This window comes from Engystomops pustulosus, chromosome 2, assembly GCF_040894005.1.
Source record: "Engystomops pustulosus chromosome 2, aEngPut4.maternal, whole genome shotgun sequence".
NCBI lineage: Eukaryota > Metazoa > Chordata > Amphibia > Anura > Leptodactylidae > Engystomops > Engystomops pustulosus.
In genome coordinates this window covers 82697134-82710120 of record NC_092412.1, presented here as the reverse complement: position 1 = coordinate 82710120, position 12987 = coordinate 82697134, and the positions used below count along the sequence as shown (strand labels likewise).

The 12987-nt window shown below is 37.9% G+C and overlaps 1 long non-coding RNA gene across 3 annotated transcripts in view; it reads right to left on the bottom strand.

Annotated features, from left to right (window-relative positions):
* Nucleotides 1–545: 545 nt before the first annotated feature.
* The window catches only part of LOC140118031 (uncharacterized), a 205422-nt gene continuing 192980 nt past the window's right edge, over nt 546–12987 (bottom strand). For 2 of the 3 annotated variants that reach the window (XR_011853120.1, XR_011853122.1), the window contains exon 5: nt 546–3091. This is a non-coding gene — a long non-coding RNA (uncharacterized lncRNA). The remainder of the gene's footprint in view (nt 3092–12987) is intronic. The other variant, XR_011853121.1, reaches the window with a different exon arrangement.

The following is a 12987-nucleotide window of genomic DNA, read 5'->3' as shown; positions in this document are numbered from 1 at the left end:
AGCTAGTCAGTGCACCAGGATTTCCCCCGGTGGGTCTTATGGCCAGTCCGCCCCTGGTTAGACCCGATGCTGTATAGCATCTGATCATTACTTACAATGGGCTAGTGGCTCATTGTAATGTATGATCAGTAAATTACCCATACTGTAGTATGGCAGTATATGGTAGGATCAATCAGACAACCTAGGGTTAAAAAAGTTAAAGAAATTAAAAAATGTAAAATTAAAATCACTCCCCCTTTCCCTAGTACTGATATAAATATAAATAAACAGTAAAAATCATAAACATGTTTGGTATGGCCACACCCCAAAATGTCTGATCTATCAAAATATAATAACAGTTATTCCTGGTGTTTAATAGAGAATGCCACTTTTTTGCCATTTTGCAACATATAAAATTTTTTATAAAAAGTGATCAAAAGGATGTGCAGTCCTCAAAATGGTAGCAGTGAAAACAACATCTAATTTTGCAAAATATGACACCACACACAGCTCCGTATACTGAAGTATGCAAAGTTATAAGTGCCAGAAGATGGCGAAAATAAGATTTGTAAATGTATGAAAACATTATAAAACCTATGTAAAATGTTCTATCCCTGTGATTGTACTGACCCAAAGAATAAATGAGACATGTCATTTGGGGCATACAGTATAAGCCATAAATCCAAGGCCACAAGAAAATGGTCCACATGCATTTTTTAACCAATTTCACTGCATTTGTATTTTTTTCCCCACTTCCCACTACACACCTTGGAAAATGAAATGCTATTACTATGAATTGCAATTTGTTATGCAGAAATCAGGCCCTCACAAAGCTCTTTACACGGAAAAAATTAAAAAGTTAAGGTGGGGAGTGAAAAAACAAAATAGGGCCTGGTCATTAATGTGAGGGTCAATAAAACCCTCACATTACATTAGCCTATTTCTAAGCTTCAAAGGTCACGTAACTGAGAATCAGATAGTGAATGAAGATCCAAGGGCTGTGTAGACGGTAAGCCAGACTTCTGATTCCAACTCCTCAATTTCCCTAGCTCTGACTCCAACTCCAACTGCCCCAAAACGGTCACCAAGGAATTGGTCCAATTCCTTGACTCTCACTCCACAGCCCTGGTTTCCTGGTCACTCAAGAAGTTCTAACATGGGAGCAGCCAATGCCGCTGAGAAGAGTGATTGCAGGAGAGGACCCAGGAGCGGTTAGTACTGCTTCTTGCACAGTTTTTCTCTGGGCCCTGATGTTGGAGCATCCAACCAGCAGGGTACACAGTGTAGAGCAGCACATGGAGGAGATATGAAGTTGAATTGGGGTGAAGGGAGCAGAAAAGGAGCCAGGTAAGGAGAGGATTTCTTTATTTTTTGTATGCTTTGAGGGTTTCCACTATTATTGTCTGCATTACTCTGAATGCAATATCAAATGGCTGGGGTGGTATTTATTGCTGCACTGTTGTATTTATAATTTCTGGGGCATTTGGTGCTGCACTGTGGTTACAGCACAAGGGTGCTGGTAACTAGTACAGCCCCTTACAGTTGAGCCGTATGACAATGCGGCCCTTGGACCAATACATTTTGTTCATCCCTCCCTAAATCCTTAGATCAGAAATAGAATAGTCAGCTTTATTAAAATCCAGTGTTCTGCAAATCCCACTATTTCATTGCCTATGGCTCAGTATGCTGATCTCTTCATGTCTCCAGTATCTGTCTTGCACCTGAACAATGGCTCCTATTTTAATTTCAGCAATCTCTGTTATGGATTTTTTCTGGTGTTTCTCATTGGTTTCAGTTGTCTTGATTTCAGAGTTACTGCTTGCACTGATCCTGTGTCTAGTTATTTTTCCGACTAGGAGTACCCCTACCCACACCTCAGCTCACACACAACAGCAGAAGACTTCATCAGTCGTAATTTGCACCTCATGTATGAAGGGTTTAAGGCAATTTATCGACATTTCTACTACTAGTAAGACAAAGGGGTATGATCGAAGAAATAAGGGGCTGGTTTAATGGAAAAAGTGAAACAATTATGTTAATGTTCCAGAGTTATTTAAAGATAATAAAACATACGTACCTCCACCACCACACAGAGATGAATCATATTTCAGGAAACAGAACTTATGTCCTTAGTCATACCTAAGATTAAATTGCCCGAAACATATAAATTTAATCTCTATATGGCAGGGGATGTACATGTTGTTAATTATGTTTAAATAAGGATTATATTGAAATGATATCACGGTGCTGGGAATCTATCTACTTTTCTGAAAGGATCAATTACCCTTTAGTCCAAACAGGCTTCTTCTCGGGCATAGTGGAGCACCAGTGACCTGAAATATATAAAATACAAGTGCCATGGTGAACTGTGTCAGCCTTAAGGTTTTTTGTCTTGCTTGTAATTGACATAAGACTTACTAGTCTTACTTTACAAGTTTTCTTTGAGACACTTTTGATATATCTGCCCTAATGTACGTGTCCTTTTTTTCAGCATTGCACTGCTACTCTCCAGCTTGCCAACATTTCAGCTGTTGCTAACGGTAAGTATTTCGGTAAGTAATAGTAAACTGAGGATTCCCCCCAGGACATTTTAAGCTTCTCTGCAGGGGATTCACTTTCTTTCATGTGAGGAAGGTCGCCTTATGTTATGGCTGCTGTGCTATTTTTTCAGCTATTTCACAACTGAAAGGGGAACAGAACCTGTTTCCTTTGGACAACCCTTTCAAAATCTTCTTTTTGGTCAAGGTTGTTCAAAACCCAATATTTACATAGAGGTTTTACTGTAAAATGCATAATACTTTATGCTGTTCAACGACTACAGGTTTTGAAAACTTATCCCATTGGTTAAGTTAAGATATTGTTACCAGAAATTTTTGTATGAATCTAGTAAAGCTGAAATGACTTTAAAATCAAGGAAACAAGTAGAGAGACAAGGAGAGATAAAAATGGCAGGATATTTTAATGTCATGTGCTGTCATGATTTACACATTTATCTTACATTCATTTACACTGAACCATATTTATGGTTAGGAGGTAAAAGTCCATTCCTTTCCAGATAACGTCAGTATCATCTTTATGGAGAAACCTTGATCAGTTTTGAATTATCATTCACCTAAAAGGAGAAAAGAGAAACCATCAATATTATCTTCTGCTTTGTTTATGAGTCTTTCAGCATATTTGCTCTATTGATGGGTTTGACATGGGATATTTACTCATAATCAGGTTCCCTCAATGATAATACACACCTTCACTGGGACCTTTAAGCACGATGTATGAGATGTGCACATTTTGCATTTATAATGAATAAAATAGTTGATGCTCTCCCATGTCAGCATTAGCACCAGGTGTTTGGCAGGAATGTGGTGCCAGTAATGGACATGCTGGTGTGCTAAATTTTTAATCACTGTATATTGTAACTATGGATGTGAACCAATTATTTATTTGTTTTAGGGTCTGTTGGTATTTTAGTATCTTCTTGTACATATTACACATCTGACATGTTTAATAAAGTCCTTTTATTCTTTGTATAAATATTATTATACATTCAATTATTTAATTGACACATAACTGTTCGCTTATGACATACAGTTCATTCAAAATTTACAATTACATATTAGTAGGTTGTTAGTATGTGTATCTGTGTGTGTGGGGGGGGAGCATGATATTAGGTTATTAATAATATACATCTATAAAAAGTTTTGTTCTGCTTTCCTAATATGTAAAGTAAACCCCCTCATTCATTTACCTCATCAGCCAGACATTCCTGTTCAAAAAAACCTGTGATTGAGGGTCATGTGATCTCTCTCTGTTTATGTCCAATTTCCCCTTCTAGGACCATATGAATGAATGCAAGATTAAAGTCCTGGAAGGTACCAAGCAGTATTAGAAATGATGCACAATTAGTGCGGACATAAAAAGAAAAGATCCCTGGAATCCCTAAAATTAATTTGGAGGAAAAATATTATTTCTCTGTAAGACCCTGTCAATAATCAGGTTTTTTAAATGACTGATCTTTACTGCATTGAATCACTATGGATTTCATAACATTGGATTAAGATAACATACTGTACTATCTTTCACAAGTATATTTTGGATACATGAATATATAGCAGAGGTTATCTGAGGCAACAAATAATTAGTATATCCTTTACGTAGGTCGTTATTTAGAACATCTGATTCATACATTAAAAGAAACCTACCACTACGGATCTACGTATTAAGGGCTAATCCTTTTTAGGACTAATCCGTCATTCCCCTCTGTGAAGCCGGAGTTCTGCGCATGCGCATAACACATGCCAGTGCGTGCACAATCTCTGCTCCAAAGCCACATCTTCTGTGCATGTGCAGAACTCCGGCTTCGCAGACAAGTGTGCGCAGCTCTTTGTAGCTGCGCGCTGAAGATGTCTGGGTAGGAGGATCAAAGAGGCTACTGGGGCGTGGAGTAGCCACCCTGTGTAGCCTCGGCTCCGGCTACTCCACTCCCCCAGTAGCCTCTTTAGAAGATGTGCATATTACCCTGATTAAAGATTAGAAAAGATAGAGGGGAGTAAAGGATTAGCCCCAAAAAGGGCTTAATGGGTAGATCCGTAGTGGTAGGTTTCCTTTAAGCAAATGATATTAGCAGAGAGTTTAGAGCCAGACCCAGACAGCTCCATACATTCCACGATGAAGATATTGCAGCTAATTTACCATTCTTTTAAATAGGAATTAAGTTTAAATAGTTCTTCCAGGTCACAGTAGAGTGAAGGGACCAGGGATTGAACCCTCATCGACGTCCAACTAATGCTGTAAGAATATGCCATTCATTTTCAGTTTAAGGCAACACCTATTTGGTGTAATAAAATACTCAAAAACTATTTTTTATTGTAAAAGTGAATCTGCAAAAAACAAAACCACACCATGTTCCATCACATGCTGTAATACATAAGAGATATAAAGACACCATATGGTGGAGTCTCAATGCTTTTGTAATGCACAACCACTGGGATACCATGATCCTATGCACGAGTTCTGTAAAACTAAGAGGGGTCCTATCAAATGCAATTACAATATATGTCTATAGCCATCAGAAGAATCCCAGCATTGTTCACTGACTCTTGTACAGTTTCCAATCACAACAAGCAGGTCAGAAGTAAAGTGTACAGAGGTTATTATGTACCACGGAAGCAGCAAGTGTGCTGACCCAGAAAGGTCTGGACACAATGTTCATACACGTGCTCTTAACTGCAGCTAGCAGAATATGTGTTTTTATACTTGTATGGGAAAGTATACACAATAAAACTGAACATTTTTTATCATTTGCAGTCTCAATTTTAGAAAGACATTTAGAGAATTCTCATACCACATGATTGTTTTAATACACTGTTGTAGGAAGAACATGTACCTTTAAGAAAATTTCATCAATGGTCCTTATAGTTTGTAACACTGAAGGAATACAATTTTCTTAGCTAAATGACTAAAGATAAATATAAAGCCTGTCTTAACCTGAATACAACAGGTGATAAAAGTACACTTTCTAACATATGTCATTAAAGGGAACCTGTCACCAGATTTTACCCCATTAAGCTAATAGACCTATCAGTTAAGGTATGAAATATCTTTCCTAGAATTCCATCTTTTATGTGAAACCTCACTCATTTATTTACCTATAAAAAATATTCTCCAATGTTATGTGAAAAAGAGTAGGGAAGAGTCATATTGCCTGAGATGTTTGGAAGCGGCTGAGGTAGCGTTGCTTTATATGCCCTTATATTCAGTTCTAGAGTACCTAGTAACATGCTCTACGAGCTTCAGGACTGGATATTCATATAGTTAAAAATGGAAGGAATTTGGTGTTTATCTGCAACTTGCATTTCCATCTATATATTTTACTGTCTGTACCACTGATTCTGTAGATTCTTATATTTAATATGACACCAATAACATGTTTATAGGTACTATGGAACCCAAGACTGTGAATTTGAATTTCCACCTGCGGCCTCTAAACTTGACCCTTCTCAAGTTAATATAAATCTTCTTTGCTTATTTTATTATGGCTGGTGACAGATTCCCTTTAAGTAAAGCCGCTTCTCTATGGCCGTTGTCTGCTTCTGTCTCCTGCATTGAGCAGTGTTTCTGAAATCCATTTGAGCTCTTTCTAGTTGAGACAAATAAGAACAGGATCTTTAACTCTTTCCCTTGATGATTTGGCTCTTTAAGCAGATTTGGGGTGTTGAACAGTGCGTGGGCTCATTATATAAATCCATTTCAGAGGTACTACATGTGTAGTATAAATTTCGGATTTTAGAATACCTAGCAGTAGCTGCTTCCCATGGGACTGTTCTCACAAGACTGGAGCAACAAGTCACCTAAAAGGTTTGCTTTATTCTAACAGCACACAGGGAAAACGCTATCTAACGCTTTGCAACAAACGCGGCTCCTTCCTCTTTCCATAAGTGTGTACACTGGTCTATATTTCGGAGTCTCTCACACTCCTAGTGATCACCATACATGAGTTAGACTTAGACCACCATAAAAATTCATTTAAAGATACTTTATAGTTTAACGAAACATTAACAACAGTACATTTGGCATAGGTACTTCACCCCTATTCGGTTATAGCATGCCGTAGTCCAGATAGAGAGTCCACACTTAATTTTCCATGGCTTCCACTGAGACACTGAACGCCAGGTGAGTCCTGTGACGTTTTGGAGGGAAGTCCCTCCTTCCTCATGTCTGATGTCTGATGTCCATCTCTGATGGACTGTAATGCAGATTAATGAATGGCAGGTATGGAAGCCTTAAGCAGACTCCCAGTTGTCATGGCAACTGATCGACACCCTCCAACAGCATCATGAAGGGCACGGTTTGGCAAACTAAGATGGCAGCGCCAATCAGAAACGCTCTGCTTTCTTGATATGTAAAGTGAAGCCTCCTGTCTTCTACCTCATCAGCCAGACATTCCTGTCCATAAAATGGCTGCAGATGGAGGGTCATGTGATCTCTACCTGTCCATGAACAGTCACCAGTTAGAGATCACATGACCCTGTGCGACCATTCTATGGTCAGGAATATCTGGCTGATGAGGTAAAAGACAGGAGGCTTCACTTTACATATTAATAATTGAGCATTTGAGGTGAGTTGCCATATTTGGTCTTACAGTTACATGTGGTGGTGTGATGTTCCCTAGTGAGACTAAAAACAAAAACACAAATATCCTTTTCATCCTTAGCCACCACTGGACAAGCAGGTAAGACATTGTATATTTTTCTGCAAGGTGTGTGAGGGTTGGGCCGTTCCAATGCCACCATCGTACTTTACAATACTTTATCTTACTCACACCAGTGTGTTTCATATGTGGTACCATTAGTAGCTTTTTAGAATATCTTATATAATCCAGGTATAGATCCATGCTATACACTCACATATTGACTACTTATTGTTGTTCTCTTTCATTTTACCAATGAGTGAGGACTAGTGCAGGTGGATTAACAATCTTTAAATAAAGCTAATGAGCCTGAAATGCTATAGGGGGATGTTACAAAAGTCCTTCTGTGCTGTGGTTTAACAGGCTGTTACACTGTGGTGAGACATGCTCCTGCATAGTGTAACATCCTGTGAAGACAAAGCACAGTGGTTCTCAGGTAACACCCCCCCCAGAGCCCTTCTGACTCTTTAGCATAATATTTAATGTTGATTTTAGAAGGATGGAGGCCATGGATAACACATATAAGAAGATTACCACAGTTGCAGTGCCCGGATCTATGAATAAGTTTCCTAGGTTTATCACTCTTGATTTTGATGATCAATGTATGAAAACCTATACATATTTGGCATCACCAAATTGTAATTGTAGAGACATGAGGAAAATATGTAAAACTATATGATGCACCCGGTGAACTCATAACCTTTAAAACACAATTAACTTGGTGATCAGACCAATTGTTACAGACAAAAAGTACATAAAGGCTCGGTGACACATGGTGCCCCTCCTTTCAAATAAATGACCAACTCCATCACAGAATATCCAAACCATACGCGCAAAGAGTTTTATGGTCCAACAAAGTTAACTTTTATTTGTATAATTACATTAAAAAACACATACATATCTTACATAAAAACAAAACAATTAGGACTCCAAATAGCTATATTGCCATCAAGCAAAAATTAATCCTAGGAGTATGTTATTAATACATAAGTGCATAGTGCATGTAAACATCATAAAAGGGAACTAAGTGCTAGATATTACATATGGCAGTGCCTCACATATAGCGATCTAAACAGAACCAGTGTCCATAAAGTGTCACAAACTATACTGCGCATACCAATTCAACAGGAACTCCCAGGTGTCAGCTGTGGACAACTTCCCCAGTACGCGTTTCGCGTCACCTCCGCTGAGATCATACTGACCCAAAGAATAGAGGTGTCATCTGGAGTGCAAAATGAAATCCATAAAAACAAAGCCCTTAAGAATTTCATCTCATTTACATTTTTTCAGCTTCCCAGTACACCTTGTGGAATAAGAAATACTGCTACTAAGAAGTACAATTTGTTATCCAGAAAACAAGCCCCACAGTTCTTTGGACTTTTGAAGGCGGGGAGTGAAAAATTGAAACACAAAATGGAAAAAATCCATCAGCAGAAAAGATTTGATAGAAAGTATTCAATAAGCATTATGTACCAAAAATATGGATCCATAAAAAGGCAACTGGTCCTGCATAAAACAATGCATCATTCTGTGGCAACAACAGAAAAATGTAAAAGTTAAAGGCTTCGGAAGAGGCCAATGAAAACATTTAAAAAATTATTGGTCATGGGAGGTGTATGCCAGGAAACTGAACATCTGATACAAAAACCCATAATGCCATCAATTAATTAATACAACAAAACAAACAAAACATGTAATTAACCATAAAATGGAGCTTAAAAAGGTTGCTTTTATAGTTGACTAAAAAGTTATCTCCAAGATGGCCTCCACAAGATACTACAACTCCCATGATTCCTCAGTTCTCAGTTACTGCTCCTCCCTCTTATGCCCTGCTCTAGACTATCCTGCTTTGTTACCCTGATGATGTGTGTAACTGCAATCACTGCACATTACCTCACTGATATGGCACCTCAGCACAACACTGGCCATACTGGATGCACTGCAAGCAACCGACTGCAGCCAAACACATTTTGTTGATCACATGAGCTGCTGCCCAGGCAGGTGTAGGACATGTGATATGGACATATAACCAGTGGCCTTCTGTCTATCTTCTGTCCTGTGTCTAATATATTTAATGACCCATTTGAATATTAATTATTCTTAGAATAATTAAGGTGAAAAATAGACTCAAGAAGTCAAGATGTAAGGTGGTAGTGGAGTTGTGAAAACTAACTAATAACCATATGCTTGTTTGACATAGGTTTAATCTAGGGGTGTTTTCCAAACTCTTCAACGCAACTGTATACTGTACTAAAATTGTATGCTAAATGTGTGTTCATGGTATAGATTTGCATATGTATGTATAAACATAAAGTTGTATATATTTTGTTCCCATGTTTGACATGCTTGGCATAATCCATAATCCTGAATGTTTTGCTTACCTATCTATCATCAACCCATCCAGTAAATGCATAATGGAACTGTCTTTTTTTAACACATCACTCTTTTTTTTATTTAATTGTGTGTCCAATCTCATATTTTGCCCGTAATATTAAAGGCAAAGTAAATTTATGGAAATGGAATGTTTAATATTGTGAAATATTTATCAGTCTTGATTGAGATGGTAGCAGACGGCAGAAGCATATGTTCTAGATTTGAATTTAGACTGTCCTATGTAAAAATATCTTTCTGCTGATGAGAAAGGCATGGGGTCAGATTAGATGGAGCTTCTATCTTAGCATAATGGGTTTAACATTTCCATGACATCATCAGGGATTCTGCAAGAGAGTCCGAGGATCATCTGAGTGGTCATTCTGCAGGTGTAAATATTTTATGAGGATATATGGAAGGAGGGAAGAAGTGTTCAGAAAGGTGAAATTATAGTGTTCACTGTTCTGTGAAGACAGCTATTCAGTTCTACTGGTTAGAACGAAAATTGTTGATTTATCATTGTGAATATACTTGAACATTAGCAGCAATCATAATATTAGTGTCAAGTCATGTATTTTACTATGAATATAAAATCTAACTAATTTAGACAAACTTTTCCATCTAAATTACTTGTTGACGCTGAAAATTAAAATTCATTGTCATAATTTTTCTTTTTATAATTCCACAGTTTTTCTACATAGAAAGAATAATTCATTTATCTGTATGGTTGCAACTTTCACTTAAATGAAAAGAGAATGAAGCCTGTTTCCCATCCTCCGGTACTGCATCACAGATCCTTTGCAGAAGATGACTTGATACTTTTACCTTCTACAATCTGATAAAACTGATAAACTCAGCAATAAATGTTAATAGGACATGAAACATGAAGTCCAAAATTGAAACAGAAAATTTGTGGATGTGCAAAGTTCAGTGACAATACACTGCTACAGTATAAATATATATACAGTAGGACATTTTCCACCCATGCAACAATTTACTTATTTACAAATTTTCCTACCTGCATGTGACCGTGACAAAAATCAACCAGGAAAATCGGACATTAACATCCGTTTTTATGATCGACTTGCTCAAGTCTGACATTTATTTTTCAAAGATCTTCATAAACTATGAGTGATCTGTGAAAAACTGTTGAGCCTAGGACATGCTCTACTTTTTAAAGGATCAGGATCTGTTAAAATAATGGATTTTGGCAATAATCCATTAAAATATTGCAATATGGAGTTTATTCCCTTGCGCCAAGGACTGGATAATGTCACAAAAGTAGCAGATCTCATCCACAATACAAACTATTTTAAGATGCTCCAAAAGGTCCCAACTATGGATATGTAGAAGGCCATTTACAAACATGGTATTCCCCTAAATCTGCTACTCTAAAACTCTGTAATGTTGTATTTCCCTATTTCTAGAGTCACCAGGCAGGGGTATTCCATTTTCCCAGCCTTTTTGCTATGGTAATTTGAGCCGCTGGCAGAGCTTATCTGGGCAGACTGCAACATCTCTGGTATCTAAGTAGGTATAAGGCAAACCTGTTTGTGGACAACCTACTAACGATCACCAAATCCTGGACCTTGATCTAAAATCTAATGGCCCTGTTGGGTCTCTTCGCTATCTCCTCACACCTTAACATCATATATGACAAAACTGAGTTCCATTTTTTTGTAATCTCCCATCCATGTAGGGAAATTTCTTTGACTTAATGTCAGCTTTTAAGCACATACACACTTTTTTGACATATTTGGGGGTGAAGATAACCCACTCACTCTACTCTCACAAATTACCTCCCTGCATTAAGCAACTCTCATTAGACCTGAAATGATGGGACCAACAAGCCCTTTCATGGTTTATTCAGTTAAGATGAATATCTTTCCAAGACTGTTCTTTGTATTTAGATGACTCCCTTTGCCAATTCTGGCTTGTGACCTCCATGCTTTCCTAAAAGTAATCTCACTGTTCATATGGACACGTAGAAGGCCTAGAATTTAATCATCTGCTATGTGCCTACATAAAAACCTGGGAGGTATGCCAATTCTCTACTTCCCAAATAGCCCAACTTGCTATTGCCCATGGATAATCTCTTGCTCCCCTTTTGGTACAGATTGAGTCTCACTGTCAAGCCAGTTGGATCTACCAAAATCTTCTGGAGTTATGAAAAGCTCAGTTCTATGGCATAAGTCTCCTTCCACCTACCACTCCCATATAGTTAAAGAGAACCCGTCATGCAAAATAACCCCCCTAAACGAAATATATTTTCATAAACTGCCATTAGAAAGCATTGCCTCTATCTCTTCATTGTCCCTCTATATGCCTGTAAACCTAAGCAATGAGGTCCTAAAGCTGTATGCAAATGACCTGTGAAATGTCCAATGAGTCATTAGCATATTCAAGCTGTCCAGCTTATTCATGAGTGCGGGGTACAGCCACACCCCCAGTGCATGACTCACAGCCTGTGTAATGATGTGAGGCTGTATAATGATGTGATGGCTGCTCCATGTGCTTTGCTGGTGGCTACACCCCCTACAGCCTGTGTGTGCATGTGCGTGTGTATAGGAGAGATACAGCAGCTCCAGGCAGCCATGTTACAGCAGAACATGTCTCTGTGTATTAGGAGGATGCAGCATGTCAGCAGATATACTACCTATGCTTTACTATACTTTATTACACACAGACATGAGCAGGGGGAGGAGAGGGGTAACAGGGGTGACATCACTGCCTCTGACTATGTGACCAGCCTCATTTACATAATAAAGAATAGATAATTTTATAATGATTAATGTATGAAATGACTAGATAAAGGCTGGGATGGGATCCTTGTGAGCTGCTCCAACAGGTAGAGGTGACAGGACAAGTGACACAGACCTGATGACAGGTGTCCTTTAAAGTTACTATGGTCAGATTTCTGTCCACTGAAAATAAACAGAGAATGTTTGTATAAAAGGACAGCAAATAGAGAGCTAGAAAATCAAGAGGAATTTATACAGAAGTTATATTGGAAATTTGTATAACTTCATTATTCAAACAATATCAATTACTTTCTGAAATGGGAAAACCCCTTTAAATAAAAAAAAACACATTAAGGCAACTGCAGAAATGTTATAAATATAATTCCAAACCAGTCTACAGGTGATCACTGGAGCCTCAGGTAATCCTTCTGAATAAAGCCGGTATAAATGAGTATTAAACGAGCATCAAACTCATAAGCATTTCAATTTCATAGAAATTCATTTAACTTATCAGTATAGTTGTATATGAAAAGTTCTCATAGTCTGGCGAAGACTATATTCATATGCAAATGCTGCAGTTGGACATATTGGACTATTGAATATAACAGATGCACCCATCCATTGCCTGTTGAGAAAGTATAGTCATCTATGATAACCACAGCTTTCTATCTGGTGAACTGATATTCTAAATGCTTGGAAGGATCCCATAAA